This window comes from Megalobrama amblycephala, linkage group LG13, assembly GCF_018812025.1.
Source record: "Megalobrama amblycephala isolate DHTTF-2021 linkage group LG13, ASM1881202v1, whole genome shotgun sequence".
Classification (NCBI taxonomy): Eukaryota; Metazoa; Chordata; class Actinopteri; order Cypriniformes; family Xenocyprididae; genus Megalobrama; species Megalobrama amblycephala.
In genome coordinates this window covers 3,590,277-3,611,772 of record NC_063056.1, presented here as the reverse complement: position 1 = coordinate 3,611,772, position 21,496 = coordinate 3,590,277, and positions in this window count along the sequence as shown.

The window sequence follows — 21,496 nt, the reverse complement described above, 5'->3', positions numbered from 1 at the left end:
TAAAAAAATGACTTCATTCCATGATGTTTATGTTACATGAATCAAATCTTTTATTTGATTCATGTGGAACCGATGTATATGACTAAATCATGCAAATCCAACACGTTTATGTTACAGTATAGAGATGTGTATAGGCTGTCATATTAAAAAGACGGCGTTGTCGTTTGTCTTCTTTCCGACTGGCCTACAAATGTGAATGTGTGATCTTTTTAGCATTGTGACAGAACCTCATTCACATGTAAAGAATCGCAAATCCGAGTACATGATTACTGATGAATGGCAACACGTAGAGCGTAATAATATGATTCAACCGAGAGAACAATAACTCTCTCGATACCTCAGGTACATTCTGTTACGTTTCCGTTCCACTAGTTTGTCATATGTGAAACAAGTGGGAGACTCAATTCTGTCGGCCCCTTGATAGTTGTCCCCTGTCGTACATAATTACATAGAGAAGCGCTAGATAATATATTTGGGTATAATCACAGTGTGTGTGCTTTATATGGTGCGGACCCCTATTCCCTGATTAGTTGCTCTGATGAAATTGAATTATCTCTAATTCACTGGATTTGCGGTGATTAAGAGAGACGAATCATGCGAGAACTTAGAACGACAGCTCTGGAGCAGCAAATAAATGAACAACCTCCGTGAATTTCCCTTTGTGGGGGATGTGAGCTGAAGCTGTCTCGCTTTAATTCACACAAGCCAGCGCTGCATTCGTCAAGCAAATGAGTGTTTTGAATTTACGTGGCTGTAATATGACATAATCAAGTTGTAATTTATCAATTAGAATAATTAGGAAGCTCATCTGATTTAATTAACATGCTGAAAAGGAAAGCAGTCATACAGATTTAATCTTGAGCAGTGCTTAGTTACAGCAGTGGCATTTACAGTGGCTAGCCAAGTGCATTGAACATTCATTACCTAGTAAAACTGAGCTGCTTGACTCGTCCTCTGGTTTCTGGCTCTCTTTGAGATCATTTTTATAAATTGTTATGAGTGGAACTTGAGTAAACAGGAGGCTAAAAATAGTGCTAGTATTCAGTTATGCTTTCTCATCATTTTAGGCGTTATGTTACTTCTAATGGTAGAGTTTCCCCAACCCTGTTCCTGAACGCACACCAACAGTGCACAATTTTAGTGACTCCCTTATCTGACCATTATATTTCTGGTCTTGCGGTTCCTTCATGTGTTATTAAAAAATTGTGATTGTGTTGTGATTATGAGCTTGTCGCATTCAGGTGCATTGTTGCCGGAAAGAACAGGAATCATGGAGGTTTATTCTTGCCTATTTATTGGGAAAATTCTATTAAAGCTATTTTCACTGTACACTTCAAATGATTATTCATACAATATGCATATTTTAAAGAAAAGACGAGACTATGTAGCTGTTGTGAAAAAAAGAAAAAGAATATCAGTCACCGCAGCAATCATTGTCCTCTCCACCATATTTAAAGTTTATGGCCTGCCCAACTTGGGAACTTTTATCAAAATTATGCTGCCTTCACATGCTATCGGAATTATCATAAATACGAGTTTCCTAGGTAAAATTTGCACGTGAACGCCCTCACGTTTTCAATGAGCTCGTAATAATGACTTCAGAAGTGGGAATTATCAAATTTCCGATGGCACGTGAAGGCAGCATTATCCCAGAGCTACGACTCGAGAGGGCGTTCACTTCCAATTTTTAACTAGGAAACTAGTAAGGAATTTCCAATAATTTGTACATGAAGTCAACATTGGAGTCTGTACATAAGGAGCTGATGAGTTGATTCAGGTGTTTGATTAGGACAGGGCAAGTTCGGTCCTAGAGAGCCGCTGTCCTGCTGAGTTTAGCTCCAACCTTAATCAAACACACCTGAACAAGCTAATCAAGCTCTTCAGGATTACTGAAGGTTTTTTCAGGGTTGGAGCTAAACTCTGCAGGACAGCGGCTCTCTAGGACCAAACTTGCCTACCCCTGGATTAGGAAGAGTTGGAAAATGTGTAATGTTGGTGGTGGGAAACACTGGGGAGTCTGGGGGTCAACAGGATCACTTTCATAATAACTTGTTGATGTTAGTTACTGAATGAGTTCTGTAAACACAACAATGTTAATGTTAAGTTTTTAAAACATTTTTTTTTAAACTACATATAATTGTGACCAAATAATGACCAAAACAATATATAATAAAATAATTGCACTATGATTTTTGAGTTAAATTGTAGCAAACCTACATTATAAATTTTAATTGCAATTTTTTATAAGTAACTGCCTGTTATTACCTACCTGACATAATTTTCACAAAGGTGCATTACATTCTTGGCATTGTTGTAGAGGGCACTACGCATTAGTGAAACTATCTATTGTTATGACACAGAGGGGTCGGACACAGATGTACAAAAGTAGACTTTATTGAGTAACCAGTGAGCAGATATGGAAAGCAGGGTAGAGCAGATGAACAGTGGTAATGTCTGATGATAGTTACAGTCCTTTTATGATTGCAGATGATGGAGTCTTGGAACTGGATGAAGCTGGAGAATGTAGGAGACGTAGGAGCACTCACACACAGACGAGGAACACACTGGGAGATTGGGTTGCACAGGAGACAGGTAAGTATCGAGCGAGGGAGTCCTTGAGGTAAGCATATGGGTAAGTATAGCTCAACGAGACCGGACAGTGAGTGCAGGGTGTGAGTGCTCTATATACTGGTGGTGATGAAGGGGATAATGATGTGCAGGTGACGGTGATTAGTATTCCGGTGATTGGGAGCGTTGTGATTGGTGCATGGTGGAGCCTGACGTGTCTGTGACATCTATGTTTCCATCACCCTACTTTTATGCACATTTTGAAGTATCGCACCAGAAACGAGTAATAGAAACAATAAATTTAGGGGAAAAAAAACCTTAATTCGCAAAAAAAGTTTTAGTGCTTGCTTGAAGTGGTTTTTGACTTGTGCGAAAAAGAGTTAATGCAAATAATAGGAGATGGAAATGCATTTGCTGAATAAACATAGTGAACGTTAAACCCACATAACTATTCGTCTGTTTCCGCTGATGGTGGTTTGTTTACTGTTGGTTACTAGGTTACCAATACCATACGCGCTGATTTATGTCGTGTCTTTCCGTGCGATTGTGTGGCTGATGATTTCATTACACTCTAAAAAATGCTGGGTTAAAAACAACCCAAGTTGGGTTGAAAATGGACAAACCCAGCAGTTGGGTTAAATGTTTGCCCAACCTGCTGGGTAGTTTTATTTAAACCAACTATTGTTTAAAAATTGCTATATGGCTAGCTTAAAATGAACCCAAAATAGTTGGGAAATTAAAAACCAGATGCAATTAGAGGCAACAATAATAGACAAAAGGTGAATGTTTATTAATAAGCTTTAATATTTTATTAATATAAATTTAATAGTTTAATAATTTATTAATATAAATTTATTAATAAGCAATTTAATAAATGTTTATTGTTTAATAATTATTCATTGAACATTAATAAATGTTAATTTCCAACATACTTTGGGTTAATTTTAATTAAGCAATACAGTAATTTTTAAACAATAGTTGAGTTAAATAAAACTACCCAGCAGGTTGGACAAACATTTAACCCTACCGCTGGGTTAAAACAACCCAATTGCTGGGTTTGTCCATTTTCAACCCAACTTGGGTGTTTTTAACCCAGCATTTTTTAGAGTGTACACAAAGTTTTTTGCATCTTGCGAAGAGAAAACATGGACTGCAAATATATGCGATTAGCGTGATCACAAAGATATCTGTTGATTTCTTGAACTCAATGGCCAATCAGTGGTGTTTAAGTGAGCGCTGAACAAAAAACACCAGTGTTTTGAGCAGCGAGTGGATTTTGATTCCTCCATGCTTGCAAAATCCTCTCATTATAATAAAATAAATACAGTGTAGACATTATGTAAGTAAAAAAATCATTCTGCAGTCAGCTTCGTTTATTATAACAGAACTTTGTGAGATTGCAATGAACTAAGATGAGGGACAGCTTTTTAATGATTATAAAGGGAGCGCTGTAATTTTCTGTAATGCCAAATCACGCATACAGTATGCTTGCTTTTCTTTTTTTCTTTTTTGATAAAATGAACAGAGAATATCTTGTGTTTTTTCCGTGGGTGCTCAATGGTGCCTATGACCAATACCACCATCATCCGTTCAAACAACTTGATGGAAACTCACATAATTCACTTTTTTTTTGCGAACTTTGAAAAGATTTGCTTCACATATCGATGGAAACCCATTCACTGATTATGGTCAGTTTTCCCAATCCACCTTATTTTTCAACGTGGAAGTAAGGTGTTTTCTGTGAAACTTCCGATTTATTACCTGCTATAGGGAAATAACGTGAAGAATATCAAAGTGCAGTAAACTCTAAAACTGTTTGCGCTACAAACCAGCGTGTTTCTAATTAAGACAATACATTAAAATAATATGATAAGAAAAAAACAGTTTGCAATATCAAGCAGCATAACTAGTAAATTATTATAAACAAAAGTTGCATCTGATAGGCTTTCTAACCCTGGATCAAAACCTTGTTGTAAACCAGAAAGAAGGTAGTGAATTAATTGCTTGTCAGGGTGGTTTTTAGCTTGTGCACTAATAGAGGGACATTAACAAGAAAAGAGAGGTATTTTTTTAAATCTTTATTGTCTTTTGCTTAGGATTTGTACACAGGACAGACAGGAATTACAAGCGTGCTTTTTGTTTTCTAGAAAGGGCGATCATGTCTGGACTGTGGCATGTATGAGGTGGATTTAACATCAGCGGAGGTTGGCTGAGGATTTGGGGAGTTTTGGATTTGAGGGCAAGAGTGGGACTGATGATCTAGGGACCTACAGATGGCACATGAAATATTGCGGCAGCCCAGGAAAACTTTGTTTCAAAGTTCAAAGTCCAGGTCTCCCCAATATGGGCATTGATTCCAATGTGCGACTCTCAGTGTGCATTTTGCAGAGAATAACTTATGATAAGTGTAGAAATTGCCGCGGCCGAATGACAATGATAAGTCGCAATAATGGATAGTTAATCGTTCAGTTATTTTTGTCTGTTTAGAATTACACGTCAGAAATTACGGCGGCCCTTTTGGGTGGTGGAGAAGAGCGAGTTCCATGGTGGCGCCTTGGTGAATTTTCTGGAGGACGTAGAGAAGGACGACCTCGATTCCCATTGTTTTGTCCAGAATTGGAGCCGGAGTAGGATGATCCTGGGGTCGGTTCTACAACATTGAAAGATGCTGCATCGCAGGAAAATTCCTCGTCCGAGGTAAAGAGCTGTACTTCATCGGGTTGGGACATATTTCACGGAATAGGGTGGAGCCGAATGCTGGAAAAATTTGTCAATGGGATGACGCTGTGTTTGCAGCTTATATAGTATGCACGTAATGATGATTGACAGGACTGAATGTTTAGGCTCCTCCCGAACCTACGTTTGGAACTTCAATTAAAAAAAATAATGTGAAAAATCTGATCTGAGCATTGAATCAGAATTGAGCACAAAGTCGTCTAGTATGAATGTAGCCTATGTACAGTATCAGGGAACCTGTGTAATCACCCCAAATTGTCCAGATGCAGAACAAGGCCATAGCACCAGGGACAAATCATAAACATTTTGTTTTACAACTCAAAGAAAGAGTTATTTAGAGAGAGTTACAATATCCCTTTATTCACATTTAAACAAATAAACACTTTTAATCCTTTACATCAGTGTTTCTCAATCCTGGTCTTGGAGGACCCCCAACACTGCACATTTTGAAACTCTAAATTAAAAATTAACTGAATAATGATGTACTGGATTTGGGGTTGGATCCGCCTCTGGAGCAAGCAGCCTGAATTTCTGCAAGAATCTGGGCGGCAGTTCCAAAGTGATGGCATTTGGTGGGACGGGCAAATGGAGATTAAGTTTGGAGGAGAGTGTTAGGAGTGATAGGGACCGGGGCTGCGGTACTGGGAACAGAGGAGGAACATGGAGAGTAGTGAAAGAGGGAAACTGAGGAGGAAAATATTACGTATGGGCCTGTGTCACTAGAAGAGGCAACCTCATGCTAGCATCTGTTCCTGAAGCTGGAGGCCATGGATGGGGAGAGGGTTAGAGACAGGAAGATTAGCTGAAGGAAAAGGCAGCAATTTGGAGGTTGAGGGAAGGCAGAAGTCAGGGGAGGCGGGCATCGCACTGTGAAGCGCAGTGAAGGAAAAGCTGTGGTGCAGGAGAGTGAGGCCTGGCAGCAGCAGGATATGGTGTGTAGTGTTTTTGGATTAGCCTCACACGAAGGCACCACAAATGTAGTTATTTATGGTCTTAAATATTGATATTAATATCAGTCAGATGATTCCTTCCAATATTTTGGGGCACCAGCCAAGGACTCTCACTTTGACAGTAAAGAAGATTGTTGACTGAATTAGAATTTTATAAAATGGAGGAAGTTTATCATCTGACCAATCTGAAGGATTTAGTAAGATTCGGGCGAGCTTGTAGAGCCTCTGATTATCAACACAAGAATGACATAGTTTGCAATAAAAATGAATTTATTAACAAAAAGATATACAAGAGTAAAATATCACACTCACAAAATACTACTAAGAAAATTGAATCAATAATCAAACAGAAAATACAAACTACGACACAAATGGACGTTAACAAAATGAATGTCAAGTAGAAGAGCAACGGACTGGACGAAACAATGAATGGGTAATTAGCAGTCTATGAAGGAGTCATGTGGAGATGTGATTGGGTTGTAGCATTCCAGTTGTCCGCCCGCCCCATCATGCCCACCTTTCATCCTGTGGAACTTGTTGCATTGTCCAAAATAGGGTTAAATAAAACAATGTCTTTAGGACCTTGGAAATGCTTTACTTCTTTTCCAAACCTTTCTCAAAGTCCTTGTGGCAGTGTTCTGAACTCGTAGAGTCCAAACTTGATGTGAATTGGTTGAGGTATAACATTTCCGTCTCAGTGGGTGCAATTCCATTGGCTTTTATTCCAGGTGCAGTTTCCACTGTGTGTGCGCAGTTTCCTGGATGAGTAAATATACGCATAGGACATATCCTTACAGTATTCCTGTCCATTTTTGGTGGTTTCAAGCCAATATGTACAGAAATTGTCTTTCTTTTGGAGCATTTCATGGTTTTTGCTGTGGTCTAGCCAGAACCGGTTTGGTAGCCCTTGGAGTCCATGGCCATTTACACCTTGAACTCAGACATGGAGGGCTGAGGTGAACAAAGGCAACTCGTAATGAGATTAGCCTGTGAGCAATGGGCCGTTGATGTCATCTTTCCTGCTCTCCACCTTTGGCAGTCCTGATTACAATAGTCGTTTAGTTGTCGTTGATCACACTCTTTTGTATTAAGGATGTCTGTTGTGAAGCTCTGGTGCCTGTTCACTACAGGGGCGCGGCCCAGGTGTGCTGAAGGCCTACTGCCGAGGCCTGCCACTGGAAAAGGACGTGGTCTTGAGGGAGATGGTGTAGTTGTGGGACGTGAGTTCGGTGCCCTACCGGCCTTGCTCGCTCAACTGGCTCTACTGGAGGCTGGAGTGGATTTAGGAGGGTTGACTGACTGCAAGGAGATGTATAGATTATATAGTTGGTTTTTATTCATCCTTTGGGAAAACTGTACATATGAGTTGATTAGAGCTTGATTTTAGATTGTTCTTTATGGCAGGGATTGTTGGAAGGGTGAGAGCATAGAAGGATGCTGAGGAGGATGGAAATGTCTTGCCGTCTTGGGGTATGGGGAGCAGATCGGACAAGCCAACGTCCACGTGATGAAGCTGGGGGCTCGGCGGAGTTATCAGGCAAAGAGAGTACGCTCCTTGGGCCGGCATATTGCGGTGGAGGATTGAGAGAGAGAGAGAGAGAATGGACTCGTCATCGAATAGGAAGAGTTCAATTTGATTGGGTAGATTATCTGAATGTGCTCCTCCTGAACTTTAATAAAACATCATTTATCATAAACCTGTAGCAAATCAGTTCTCTCTCTCATCAATACAACTTCCAGCAAAGATCAACTGGAGACTCAACAAACTGCATCAGGACTCCCATTCTCGCACAGGTAAGTGCAGAATAGTTCAGATGTTTAATCTAGTTAATGAAGTCTTGTTTTTATTGCACCTGATGTTGTTTGTAGTTTATGCTCATAAACTGGTCTATAACCCTAATCATGTCAACTGTTGCTGCACGCTCTCATAAAGTAATAGGATATTATTGTCTATGGCCAAGACAGTAAAATCCCACTATGAGCTATAGACGTTCTCTCACTAAACATTCATTAGACGATTATTGGCTGGACATCTGAGGCCAATTCTGTCAAAAATTTTCTCCAAAATCAGTTACTAGATTCAGGTACTTTTAATTGATCATAATTAATTATAAATATTTCCCTTTTGGTACTGTATGTAGCATGTAAAATACACAGTTGCAAAGCATTCATATCTGCGTTTAAGTACTTGCATTGTCTTTTGATTTCATCTTCTGTTTTTATTTTAAATGCCAATTCCATTAGAGTTCAGATATCACTTCTCGTATTTTAAGACCTTACATTATTTCTGTATCGTTCTCATAATCCTGTGAGTGTACATTCATACACAAACCCTTGGCTATACAACTGCAATAATCTTTTCTTTACAAAAATAACTTTAAATCTTTGATTCAGCTATGCTTGAATTATTGTTTGGTTCAGCGGGCGAAAGCTGCAGCATCATTCTGGAAGATTCTGTTGAACTTATGTATTCCTCTACATTAGTCTTTCAATAGCAGAAGCTGTTCTAGCCGTACAACGACACTACAAAGTTATTTTTTAAATGTTCACTCGGCAGTATTGAAATACAGATTCAGACTTTTGCTCTTTTTTGAGCAGCATAAGGGAACTTTTGAACGCTTATCTCTCACTGTGAGATATTACTACTAAAGGACTTTGTGCGTTTGGGGAAATAAGCACATTGAGTTTCCTGCAGATGGGATTCACTGGCCTATACCTGTTTATCTGTCTGCCTTTTTATCCTCTGTCTCTCTGTCTGCCTGTCTCCATCTTTCCAGCGTGAGGGCAGACAGGCTTGTCCCCTGAATGACAAACGCTTGTTTGAAACAGTTAAGTCCATCAAGGAGACGGAGAGAGACTGTGGAGGAGTGATAAATTAAAGACATGCCTGGGGGAAAAGGAAGCACAATAGAAACAGCAAGGAACTGAAGAAGAGTGATGTCGGCGAGGAGGAAGAGGATGATGAAGAAAGCAGCCTCCAATGGAGCAGATTTATTTTATGTACTGCGTGACTGCTTGTGAGTTTACAGAAATAAAACCGGACCATTTACAGTTTGCATTACTCTTATCTGTATGACCAAAATGACATAGTATTTTAAGTTAAATGCAAGTTATCGCACCGGCGGATTAGTAAAGTTGCCACTACTTGCATGTTTCAAGTGATAAACAATAATCGAGGTAGATGAACGATAGGCAAATGTTTGGATTTCCTGCAGTTAATGATCTATGCCTCACAGACTGTGTAACTTCACCACTTCCTGTGGATTTTTTTTTCTGCGACTAACCAACTATTAAAATCTTGGTCGACCAAGCCTCTTCTAGTCGACTAATAGTTAGTTGGCTATTTTGAGGGGGCAGACCAAGTATCGAGATACTGAGGAACACAGAAAACAAACAGCACTAGATGAAGTGGATCTATAAACTACTGAAAAACAGCTACATTTTTAAAGAGCATTGAGAAAATGCTGTGTCATGTGAATATGTAATGAGGCAGGGAGCTGAAGAGATGGCAGGTGAGAAACTGATTTATTTGCAAGAGGTTTTATTGAACAAACAAACAAAAACCAATAACAAAGCAACACTGAGAGCACAGGAAACAGGAACAATCTACATCAGGGCTGTCCAATCCTGCTCCTGGAGGGCCACCGTCATGCAGAGTTTAGCTCCAACCCCAATTAAACAAACCTGAACCAGCTAATCAAGCTCTTATTAGGCATAGGCCCTGTCCCAAATGGCACCCTAAACCCTCACCGTCTTCCTCTGAGTCCGCACTTTCACAACGTAATGCCGCTTTTGTGCCGGTAAAGTCCTCTGCGTAGCTCACAGTCTTGCGGGCTCAGCAGAAGTGTGCATTGAGGGTGCATAGCAGCCGCAAAGAGGGCGCTCATGAGCACCATTCTTTAAGCTTAAATGACAAATGGGACACCCTATGGTGAGCCATTTGGACAGGACAATACTAGAAATTTCCAGGCAGGAGTGTTGAGGCAAGTTGGAGCCAAACTCTGCAGGACAGTGGCCTCCAGAACCAAGTTTGGACACCCCTGATCTACATGAAAGAGCTAACATCAACTGACAAGGAACAAGGGAAACACAAGGGCTATATATACACGGGGTAACAAGCTTAACAAGGTAACAAGATAAGAAGACACACCTGGGGAAGACAACGAAGGGGAAAAACTACAAACTGACTACAAAAAGTGGGGGTATATCAGAGCTCGAGTTGAAGATGCTTCATTGAGCCCCTCCTCAGTGGACAGCAAGCCAAATTAGCTAACCTAATACCCTAAAGATTATATGGGCAAACGAACTTGTTAAATGTATAAAATGTTTCTAGAGACACTTTTGTTTCAAGTTTTATAGAAGTGTTAAATACTGTAGTTGATTATCATTTCATATGTCAGGCTTTACAGGGTTAATCATGAACAACAGTGATAGAGTAAAATTTGTCAGACTAAAAATATATTTTGATTTTTAGCAAATATAACAGAAACGATTTTGTATTATCAGCTAATAGTCTCTCTTACTAGCTTACTAGTCTACTAATCAACTAATCTTATGCTTTGTTTTTAAACATAGCCGTTCCGTTCATGCAGTTGCACTAAAACCACATTTGCACTGAAATGGTAAAATACAACAAATAAAATTGGAGAAAAAAAAAAAAAAAAGTAGAGAGGCCTCAAAAAAAGCTGTTTATCAGCCTGGGCTGAAGCTCCTCTCATAAAGTGCTGATATTGTTCAGTCATAATTGCTATAAAGCACATTTGAGAGCAGAGAGAGGAAAATTACCCACTTGCGCACCTTCCAACCATTATTATTTGCGCAAATTGATTTTTAAAATCGTTTGCAACTGCTTTTACGTACAATTTTGCAACATGATGAGAACCTGAAAGCGAAACGGAGAATGAAAGAATGGCTCTGAATGAAGCGCATGCAAGTGAAAGCAATTTTTTCAGAAAGCTCAGATGTCTATTCTCTAAGGTCTAAAAGAGAATGTCTAAATCACTGTATTTAAAGATCTAGACAAAAAAAAAACTGATACATGAATAAACAAAGTTCAGCAGTGAGGAAAAGAGCCTTTTTGTGGAGAAGATTGACTTCTCTAATAGAAACAGAAATAGAAAAGGCTATTGGAGAAAAGTAAAGGCTGTCTACACTACCCTGCCCTTAAATTAAATATAATAAGGTAAAAGCCTATAGAACCAAAGAAAGCTTCTGAGTCACTGTACTGAAACATCTACTCAGTGAAACTTTGAAGCTGTTCACTTTTCCCCCTTTTCTGTAGATGGGAGGGCGAATGGGGAAAGAGGTAACAGCGAGCGTCTCAGGGCGGTTTCCGTTCACAGCGCATGTTGGGCTCTACTGTATAAATTCCATTTTCATTACCTTCTGTAATAAATGCAGTGTGAATCCTGGGAGGCAGGGGAGGCAAAAATAAATCTGATACATGAATAAACGATGTCCCTAGGGAGGAAGGGCTCCTCCTTTGTGAAGAAGATTGACTTCTCCAGACGGGACACATCAGGCAGGAGGAGCACAAACAGAAATAGAAATTGCGAGTGCAGGGAAGTAACGCATATTCCTCTCTTCAATGTTCCTTCCATTCTGAGATCTATAAACAATAACAAATGATTGTGCTGATGGCTTCAGTGCTTCAATTAAACATAAGGAGGGATATTTAAAGAAAATTGGTTGTCTATCCACACAGAAAGAGACTGCTTGTTTATGTGCACCTGAGCCACACAAGCCCCATGATATAACATAATTTGTGTGATGGCTGTTGGACAGACAGACAAACATGCCTTGTCCTAACAAGATTAATCAAGTATTTTTGTTTCTCACTGACTGCAGGGATATGTGCTGATTTGAGATTGCTTTTTGAGCTACTCTTTCTGAATTTGAATTAAATGTCACTTATTATGCTAAATCCACTTTTACAAGGTGTTTGGATATAAATGTGTGTTGGCAGTGGGTGAACACAACCACCCTACAATGATAAAAATCCAACATCTCCTTAAAAAAAAAAAAAAAAAAAAAAAAAAAATCCCCATTAAACCAAAGCAGTCTCATTAGACAAGCTGTTTTGATTCTCTGAGGAATGTGACACCACATTCCTCATGCCCCGCCCACGACCGCTGACTGACAGTCCTGCATTACCATAGTTTCCGCCCTCAGCGAGCTGTACGCTGTCTACCATTTTCTCCGTGCAATAATGACCTGCGCAATAGAGGGTATGCATCGACGTCACTTTCCCGCCGAAAACGCACTCCCTCAGCTGGACTGAGTGGCAAAAGAACTGCTGCGTGACTGGATTTAACAGGGGAAACTGCGAAAACGCGAGTAAAACAAACAAATTACACTAAAAGTTGTCGTGTCGTGACGAGGTCGAGTCGTGTTTCCTGACATTTATATGTGCCTGATTTCGACGCCGGGGAAATACATAAAGCAAATCTGCCTGTGAATATTTTATATAACTACAATATAGGTAGGTTTAAATCCGCGTAATCACTTATATCAATGTTATATTGTCATATTGTCCAGCCCTAAAACATATATAGTTTTATAGTATAGTTTTTGTCAGTGTTGTTTATTTAAAAACACCCAATTATGCAGAATATAAGTTTAAATAAGGTTTAAATCCGAGTAATCACTTATCAATGTTATATATAGCCTATCGTCATATTGTCCAGCCCTAAAAGTTGTATAATTTTTGTCCGTGTTTATTTAAAAACACCAAATTATGCAGAATATAAGATGGAAAATATTTAATTGATCAGTTGTCAACATATATAACAATACAATATATACGGTATGATTTTACCTCAAAATCCAACAATTTGACACAAAATGATAACTGCAAATCCATGTTTCTCTGCTGGACTCCAGCTGTTTCTGTGAATTGCAGTGATCCATTTGCTTCTTTTTTTTCTGTAGCTTTTGGCAGTTTTTAAATATATACCTCAGGTTTTGTGTCAAAGCTATTTGTTCAGTCAATCACAAAGCTCTTTCCTTGGAAACACTTTTGGAAGTGTTTTGTGTGTTTTTCGCGGCATTCACGCTGAAAATCAATGCTGCCACTCGGTCTTTTGCCACTCAGTGGACGTGACCGCAGTCGTAACGGTCGACGATGACGTCACGTGCATACCCTCTATAATCATGCTGTCTAATCAGCATCTTGATATGCCACACCTGTGAGGTGGATGGATTATCTCGGCAAAGGAGAAGTGCTCACTAACACAGATTTAGGGTGTGTCTCAATCAGTTCCCTAGCTCCCGAGCTCGTGAATCAGTATATCGTGTACACGAATTCGGGCACTGATAAGGACAGTAAAAGATGCTGGTTCACTACACATTGGGACACTTATGACTCTATTTCCGGCGACGTGACAACGTCCTCATTGTACAACATCACTACTGGTATTTATGAACAACAACAGAGCTGATATTTTCTGACATTACTTGTAATGTTATTTAAAGTACATTATGATTAATTATTTGCTTGTTACATATACGTGCAACATTTCAGCCGTGAATAAATTATAAATGTTAGCTAGATTATGTTCATTACCTGTCTATGTTTATGCTGAAATATAATAAAATAACGGTTTGTATTTTTAAAAACATCTTTCGCGTAGCGTTATGTGTAGTGAGTTGGCTCACGTGATTCAAGTTTCGCGCTTCAGAACTTCCGTTAAGGGAGCATAGTGAGCATCGATGCTCCCTGGTTTTCACGGTGCATTGTGGGACTTTTCAGGGAGCGACCGTTTCAGTGCCCTGGAAGGATTCTGCGATTGAGACAGCCCTTAAAATGGCCGACTCCCTGGTCAGTGCCCTGACTACTGAACTAGGGAGCTGATTGAGACACAGGGTTAGACAGATTTGTGAACAATATCTGAGAGAAACAGGCCTTTTGTGTAAATTTAAGGTTTAGGGTAACAAAAGGTTGGTAACAAAATGCAGAATTGCAGGTTAAATTTGAGTAAGTATAATTAAAATGAAGAGAAGTTCATATAACTTTCATATAAAAAGGAAGGTTCGTCAAGACAAACTTTGAATGTTGGTTTAAAACCGCTTGAAAGCAAGTTTAAAAAGTCTTGAAGGTTTTGGGCCCTCTATATGAAATATCACCAGTGTTGAGTTACTTTACAAGTTACTTGAAAAAAGTAATCTGATTACTAGGGAATTTTTTCTCAGTGCGGTGTGATGGGTGGGTGAGTTGCGAGGAGCGTATCCTTTAATAGAGACATCTCACCTCATGAATATTATACCAATGAATGTACTGAAAAGCCCTCACGCTACTCACATCAGATATCAAAGCTGCACGATTATTAATCTTTAAAAGATTGCATTCTCGATTTCGTCACCCACATGATGTAATTCCTAAATGACAAAGATTCGCCTTTGTACCTTTGGCAAAAATAAAATTGTGACATTCAAATCTGCATTCATGCTGCCGTTGATCTAAAGAGAGTTGTCATGTGTAGATAAACAGCTTCATAAACGATCTTGTCAAACACACAGTTTTTTCATTTCTGTTACAAATATTCCAATTATCTCAGAAGCGTACAACAGTGTATTATTCAGATACGCTGATGAAAACTCATCTCTTTCGTGAGCACATAATCTCATCTTTAAAAAAAACCTATCCTTTCATTACCTTTAATCCCTCTCTATTGTAGTTTATGATACTCTGAGCATTGTCTAAAACTTGTATTGTGAGCACTTCTTGTGTTTTTTGCCTCTTCATGATGACTCGCTTGTTGTATTCCTCACTTGTAAGTCGGTTTGGATAAAAGCGTCCACCAAATGAATAAATGCAAATGTCTACTATACCGATCAAAATAGAATAAATCACCTTTTGAAAGTGCTTCTAATAACCACTGTATCGATTGCATTGTTATGCCACTAGGTGGCAACAAATTACTGTTAAAAATGTATCTATCACTGAATCATTCTTTTAGAAACAAAGTCTTTTTGAATGAATGTTAGTGTATTTTTTAATCTTTGTTAATGTTTGTTAATGTAAAAATACAGCTGTTCATAGTTTGTTAATTTTACTTCACAGTGCATTAACTGATGTTAACAAATAATAGATAATAAAAAAAATAATAGATGTTACCTTTGTCAAGGTCCAGCTGGTGCAATTATTTTATTTTATTTTATTTTATTTTATTTTATTTTATTTTATTTTATTTTTTTATTTCATTTTATTTTATTTTATTTTATAAGGGAGTTTTAGGTCACTTGACTCATCTCATACTATACCCCATACCTCTAAGCAACAGTTATGATTAGAGGATAAAGAAAAGAGGACAGGATATGACATGGTTAATTTGTACATCATTGTAATGTTCAATCATTGTTTAACACTTATGGCACTTTTTTTCCACATGTTCATTTGGCTTTTTCTTTTCTTTTTCTTTTTTTTTTTTTTTAAATATCACAATAAATATTGTATCGTGGAATTTTGATATCGTTACATCCCTACTGATTACATAACTGGAGTTATGTGTTGTAATGTGTTACCCGCAACACTGACTATTTATATACTTCTTGATATTTAACACATTCTCTGAATGGACTACTTTCACAATTCTACTTATTACAGATCAGGCATTTCCAAAAATAGCGTTCAGCAACACTTACATATCCATGTTCAATAAACGGTTCCTAAAAAAAAAATATCTGTCCATTATTTCATATGTCAGGCTTTAAAGGACTAAGAATCTCTTGGGGACACCAACACAACAGCATCTGAAGTGCAATGTATACTAGTGACCAGTGTGAAAACTTCAAATTCGACCAAAATCGACATTTTTGACTTGTTTTGCATGTAGCTCGTAATTTGCCCGTGCGCATTCCTTCTAATTTTGCCAGCACAGGTCACATATGTTCAAATCACATAATATTTGAAGATAAGCTAGGCTTTACTGAATCTGAGGATAGAAACATCCCAGAGTGACGTTTGGAGGCGCACAGATAAAAGTTGCTTCAGCCACTCACAGGACACATCACCTCAGCTTCATTTGTCCACCTCCTCACAGTCCTGGTGTTCACCACACATTACGCTGGATCATGGGTTTTGTATCTGAGGATGGGGTGCAGCAAATTGTCATCTGTCAGAAATGATAAGCCTCCTGGATGATGGCATAACAGGTCCAAAATGTGGTTGTCTCTAGCTGTACGGCCTACCAATTGTCCTGTCTGCAGAGAGAGGCATTCACCGGCAAAACAAAAGCATGTAAAAAAACAGCATGTTGCCTGGCGAGTCCCACAGCGAGTAGCCCTACAACTGAGGTACAAACCTGCTCTTTAACAGGGCTACGTCTTTGGATTTTATCATCTATAGTTCACAAAAACAGCAAGTCAACCTTCTTTTTTCTCGCTGCTTGCCCTTCCGTTTGCACACATAATGTGAAATCTATCCAGTGCAACTGCGGAGCTGGAGCTCGGCCAGGTTTCTAGAAAGCACTTTAGGCTACAGTTCCCATGACTCCTGGTTGGTGCTGACAGCTCGTACATTTTATTAGCCTGGCACCTTACATTACCCATAATAATAGAAAGCGGTGAAGTCCCCTACTTTCGATCCTAAACCAGGTGCCAGCTCTCCTTCCTCACCCTTCAGCTTCTGTGCCATGAAACAAAGATGCGGGTCCAGCAATTGTTGCATTGGATGGAATGACACAAGCCTCTCTTCATTATTATTGCATGGTTATATGGAAAGAAATTTCAAGTGTCAGAGAAATTACATAAATGTTTCATAAGCTATATAGCAAATCTCAAGTGCCTGAAAACTATATTATCACCCAACTCTTTTCATAAGATTGGATATATAAGTATGTCCAACTTTATCCGCATACACACTTTATACTCGCATAGGGCGATACATAATATATAGCAAATGTCAACTGATTTATCACTTGCATTATCACAAACTGTAAATTATATTATCGCATAGCTGTGCTAAATGCGACTATAAGGCATGAAGATATTAAGATATTATGAACTTTAATATCATGATATGTAATATCATGTAAAATCACTTGCAAAAAGTTGTATGCATTTGTATTATAAAAATAAATTGTATACAAAGTAGACATGTGCCAATATTCAGTAATACGATATATCACGATAATAAATACGCACGATATTGTTATCGTGGGCACTTAAAAATATAGTGAATATTTATTTATTATGAATTATTTGAATTTTTATAATACATTTTAAGAATACTTTACCTATCAACCGTTTAAAATGCTCAACACTGCTGTATGCTGCTTCAAAGAGGCACGCGCACTGATGTAAACAAGCCCAATGTGCATGAGAAGCACGTGGTGGAACGAGTGAAGGAGACGCGCTGAATGAAAGTGCACATTCACTTTCTGACAACAGAGGGCGCTGATGGGACAGCAGAAATGCAGTGGTTACCCCAGAAACCCTGTAAACAAAGCAGCTGCACTAACAGGATTTAAAATGCTTCAAACAGACATTCAGGTTTTTTGTATTCACAATGTTATTCATTACAGCACCAAATACGTAAAAGATTAGTTCACTTTCAAATTAAAATTTCCTTATAATTTACCCACCCCCATGTCATCCAAGATGTTCATGTCTTTCTTTCTTCAGTCGTAAAGAAATTAAGGTTTTAGATGAAAACATTCCAGGATTTTTCTCCATATAGTGGACTTCAATGGAGCCCAAACAGTTGAAGGTCAAAATTACAGTTTACAGTGATCCCAGACGAGAAATAAGGGTCTCATCTAGAGAAACCATCACTCATTTTCTAAAAAAATTAAAAATTTGATACGTTTTAACCATAAATGCTCATCTTGAACTAACTCTCTTCTTCTTCTCTATTTGAATTCCAGCAGTGTAGACACTGCTAAGTGTATTACTGCCCTCCACAGGTCAAAGTTTGAACTAAATTGACATATACAATATGCTAGTGCAAGTATATAACAATTAGTTCAAACTTTAACCTGAGGAGGGCAGTAATACACTTAGCAGGGTCTACACTGCCGGAATTCTAATAGAGCAGAAGAAGAGAGCTAGTTCAAGATGAGCAGTTATTGTTAAATCTTATGTCATTTTTTTTTTTTTTTTTTTTTTTTTTAGAAAATGAGTGATGGTTTCTCTAGATATGACACTTATTCCTCATCTAGAATTGTGTAGAATGTTTTGAAGCTGCAATGAAACTAATTTTGACCTTCTACCGCCTGGAGGCCATTGAAGTCCACTATAAGGAGAAAAATCCTGGAATGTTTTCATCAAAAACCTTAATTTCTTTACGACTGAAGAAAGAAAGACATGAACATTTTGGATGACATGGGGGTGAGTAAATTATCAGGAAATTTTAATTTGAAAGTAAACTAATCCGTAAAATAGTTAAAGACTTAAAAGGCTATTTATTTTCAAACTTAAAATTTTTTATATTTTCATCTGGACTACAGCATGCCCTATAATGATTGTAAATATTGTGATTTATTTGTTATTGTTCAGTAACACTAATGAATTAACATGCTAACTAATGAAGCCTTGTGTCACTTACTGACAATGAAAAATACTTCTAAAGCATTTATTAATCTTAGTTAACCCTCTGGAGTCTGAGGCTGATTTGGGGCCTGGAGAAGTTTTGACATGCCCTGACATTTGTGCTTTTTTCAGTTGTTCATAAACATATTAATGACACAAGTGTCATTACACTGTATTCAGCACAAACTAGGCTACCATAATATGTGAGGAACATGTGTGTACATGTTTGTGTTTTTGAAGGAATAACGTTTATGCGTGGTTACTGAAAAAACAAAAAACTTAAGTCACTGATATAAGGCCAATAAAAGTATATTAAATCTGTGTTCACAAGACTTTTGGGTATTGAAGGTTGTAGACTAGAGTTTTTGCTTCAAAATTATGTAAAAATTATGCTGACTACTCTTTCATTTATAACAATATACTGATTTAGTTTTTGTAAGACACTTTTTGCCAAGAAACACGGTATGCGAGGAGGCGTGAATCTCCATGAATAATGGCTCATTCTCACCTGTGAAGACAAAAGAATTGAATAGTAATGACCTGAAAAGACTTGCATATTAATGAGGCATTTCAGTCAGGTAGGCTGTGAAAAAAAACTTCTGTGATGTCTCAAGCTCATCATGGTATATGAAACATACAGAAAAATTTTATTACAATATAAAATAATGGTTTTATATTATACTTTAAAATATAATGTATTTCTGTGATGCAAAGAGTCTGAATATAGGCTTTTAGTTTAAAAGCATGCACATTTGGAGAAATATAGGATTCTCATATGTTTATGTCAATTTTCTATACAGAGGAGTTATTTTTTATTTAATATTCATTGTTATCTCTATGAGCGCTGGTGTTTGCAATTCATACTGCAGCCGGAGGGCGCTCTGTACATTTTAGTCCACAAATTCACCTAAGAAGAAGACGATATTCCATGAATGGTGTTTACCAATTCATACTACAGCCGGAGGGCGCTAAAGAAACAAAAACTCACTTAAAACTTATCAATAGAAGAAAACAAACAGGAATTTACTGAATGTCTTCCAGAGATCGCTAACCATGGCTTTTTCATCCAGATAAACAATTTTCAAGGCAATAAATACACGATTGAGATGATGAATGCATGTGTTGTCTCTGAATTTGCCTGTGAATAGCGCTGGCTCCGTGGGTGTGGCCGCATTAGTGGGTAATGAGCTGAATCACGGACTTCTGACATGGCTCTCTTTTCATACAGATTACATAAACACAGAATGTTTGTTTTCGATTTGACTTGCACGATTTAAAACCTGACATTTCAACGTTTTGTTAGACATAAGTATGAATTTTTTGTGATTAGTATTCACTAAGTTACACTTCATTTTCTGAGAACTATCAGATTGGACTTCGTTCAGAGGGAGATGAGAGATCACGCATCATGTTAGTTTTCTTTATTTTACAAAAAGCACAACATTTTGTTTTTACTCTGAGTGTATACAAATAAAAGGAGATATTCTATAGTTTCAATTGATATATTACTTATGTCTCTATGACAAAAAATGACAGAGTATTTTAAGTCTGTTTTGCTGCAATGTGAAAAAAAACCTGCAAAACGCGCCGGCGCGTTTTTAGACCTCAGAGTGTTAATGTTAATGTGGTAGAAAAAAGTGTACAAGCAATAGGGATAACTGCACCCTGGAGAGGATTGTGAAACAAAACCCATTCAAAAATGTGGGGGAGATTCACAAAGAGTGGACTGCAGCTGGAGTCAGTGCTTCAAGAACCACTACGCACAGACGTATGCAAGACATGGGTTTCAGCTGTCGCATTCCTTGTGTCGAGCCACTCTTGAACAACGGACAGCGTCAGAAGCGGCTAAAGACAAAAAGGACTGGACTGCTGCTGAGTGGTCCAAAGTTATGTTCTCTGATGAAAGTAATTTCTGCATTTCCTTTGGAAATCAGGGTCCCAGAGTCTGGAGGAAGAGAGGAGAGGCACACAATCCACGTTGCTTGAAGTCCAGTGTAAAGTTTTCACAGTCAGTGATGGTTTGGGGTGCCATGTCATCTGCTGGTGTTGGTCCACTGTGTTTTCTGAGGTCCAAGGTCAACGCAGCCGTATACCAGGAAGTTTTAGAGCACTTCATGCTTCCTGCTGCTGACCAACTTTATGGAGATGCAGATTTCATTTTCCAAGAGGACTTGGCACCTGCACACAGTGCCAAAGCTACCAGTACCTGGTTTAAGGACCATGGTATCCCTGTTCTTAATTGGCCAGCAAACTCGCCTGACCTTAACTCCATAGAAAATCTATGGGGTATTGTGAAGAGGAAGACGCGATATGCCAGACCCAACAATGCAGAAGAGCTGAAGGCCACTATCAGAGCAACCTGGGCTCTCATAACACCTGAGCAGTGCCACAGACTGTAATCATCAAAATTAAAAGAAATAATCATTTGAAATATATATGTCTGTGTGTAATGAATGAATATAATATCGTCGCTGTCCGATGAAAAACACGTATGTCCATTTTGCCGATTTTGAGATTTTTCGACGGATTGAATGTCCAGGTTCATTTCCGTATACAGTATGCTTCACATATCTAAATGGCCAATGAAAAGTTGTGAAATCATGTCATCTGATTTTCACGTATATCCATTTGGTGTCAAAGCTGTCAATCACGCTGCGTATCTCCCGCCCTGTGGAAGCATCTCGCCGGTCTCGTGAAGTTTCATCGAAGCTCAG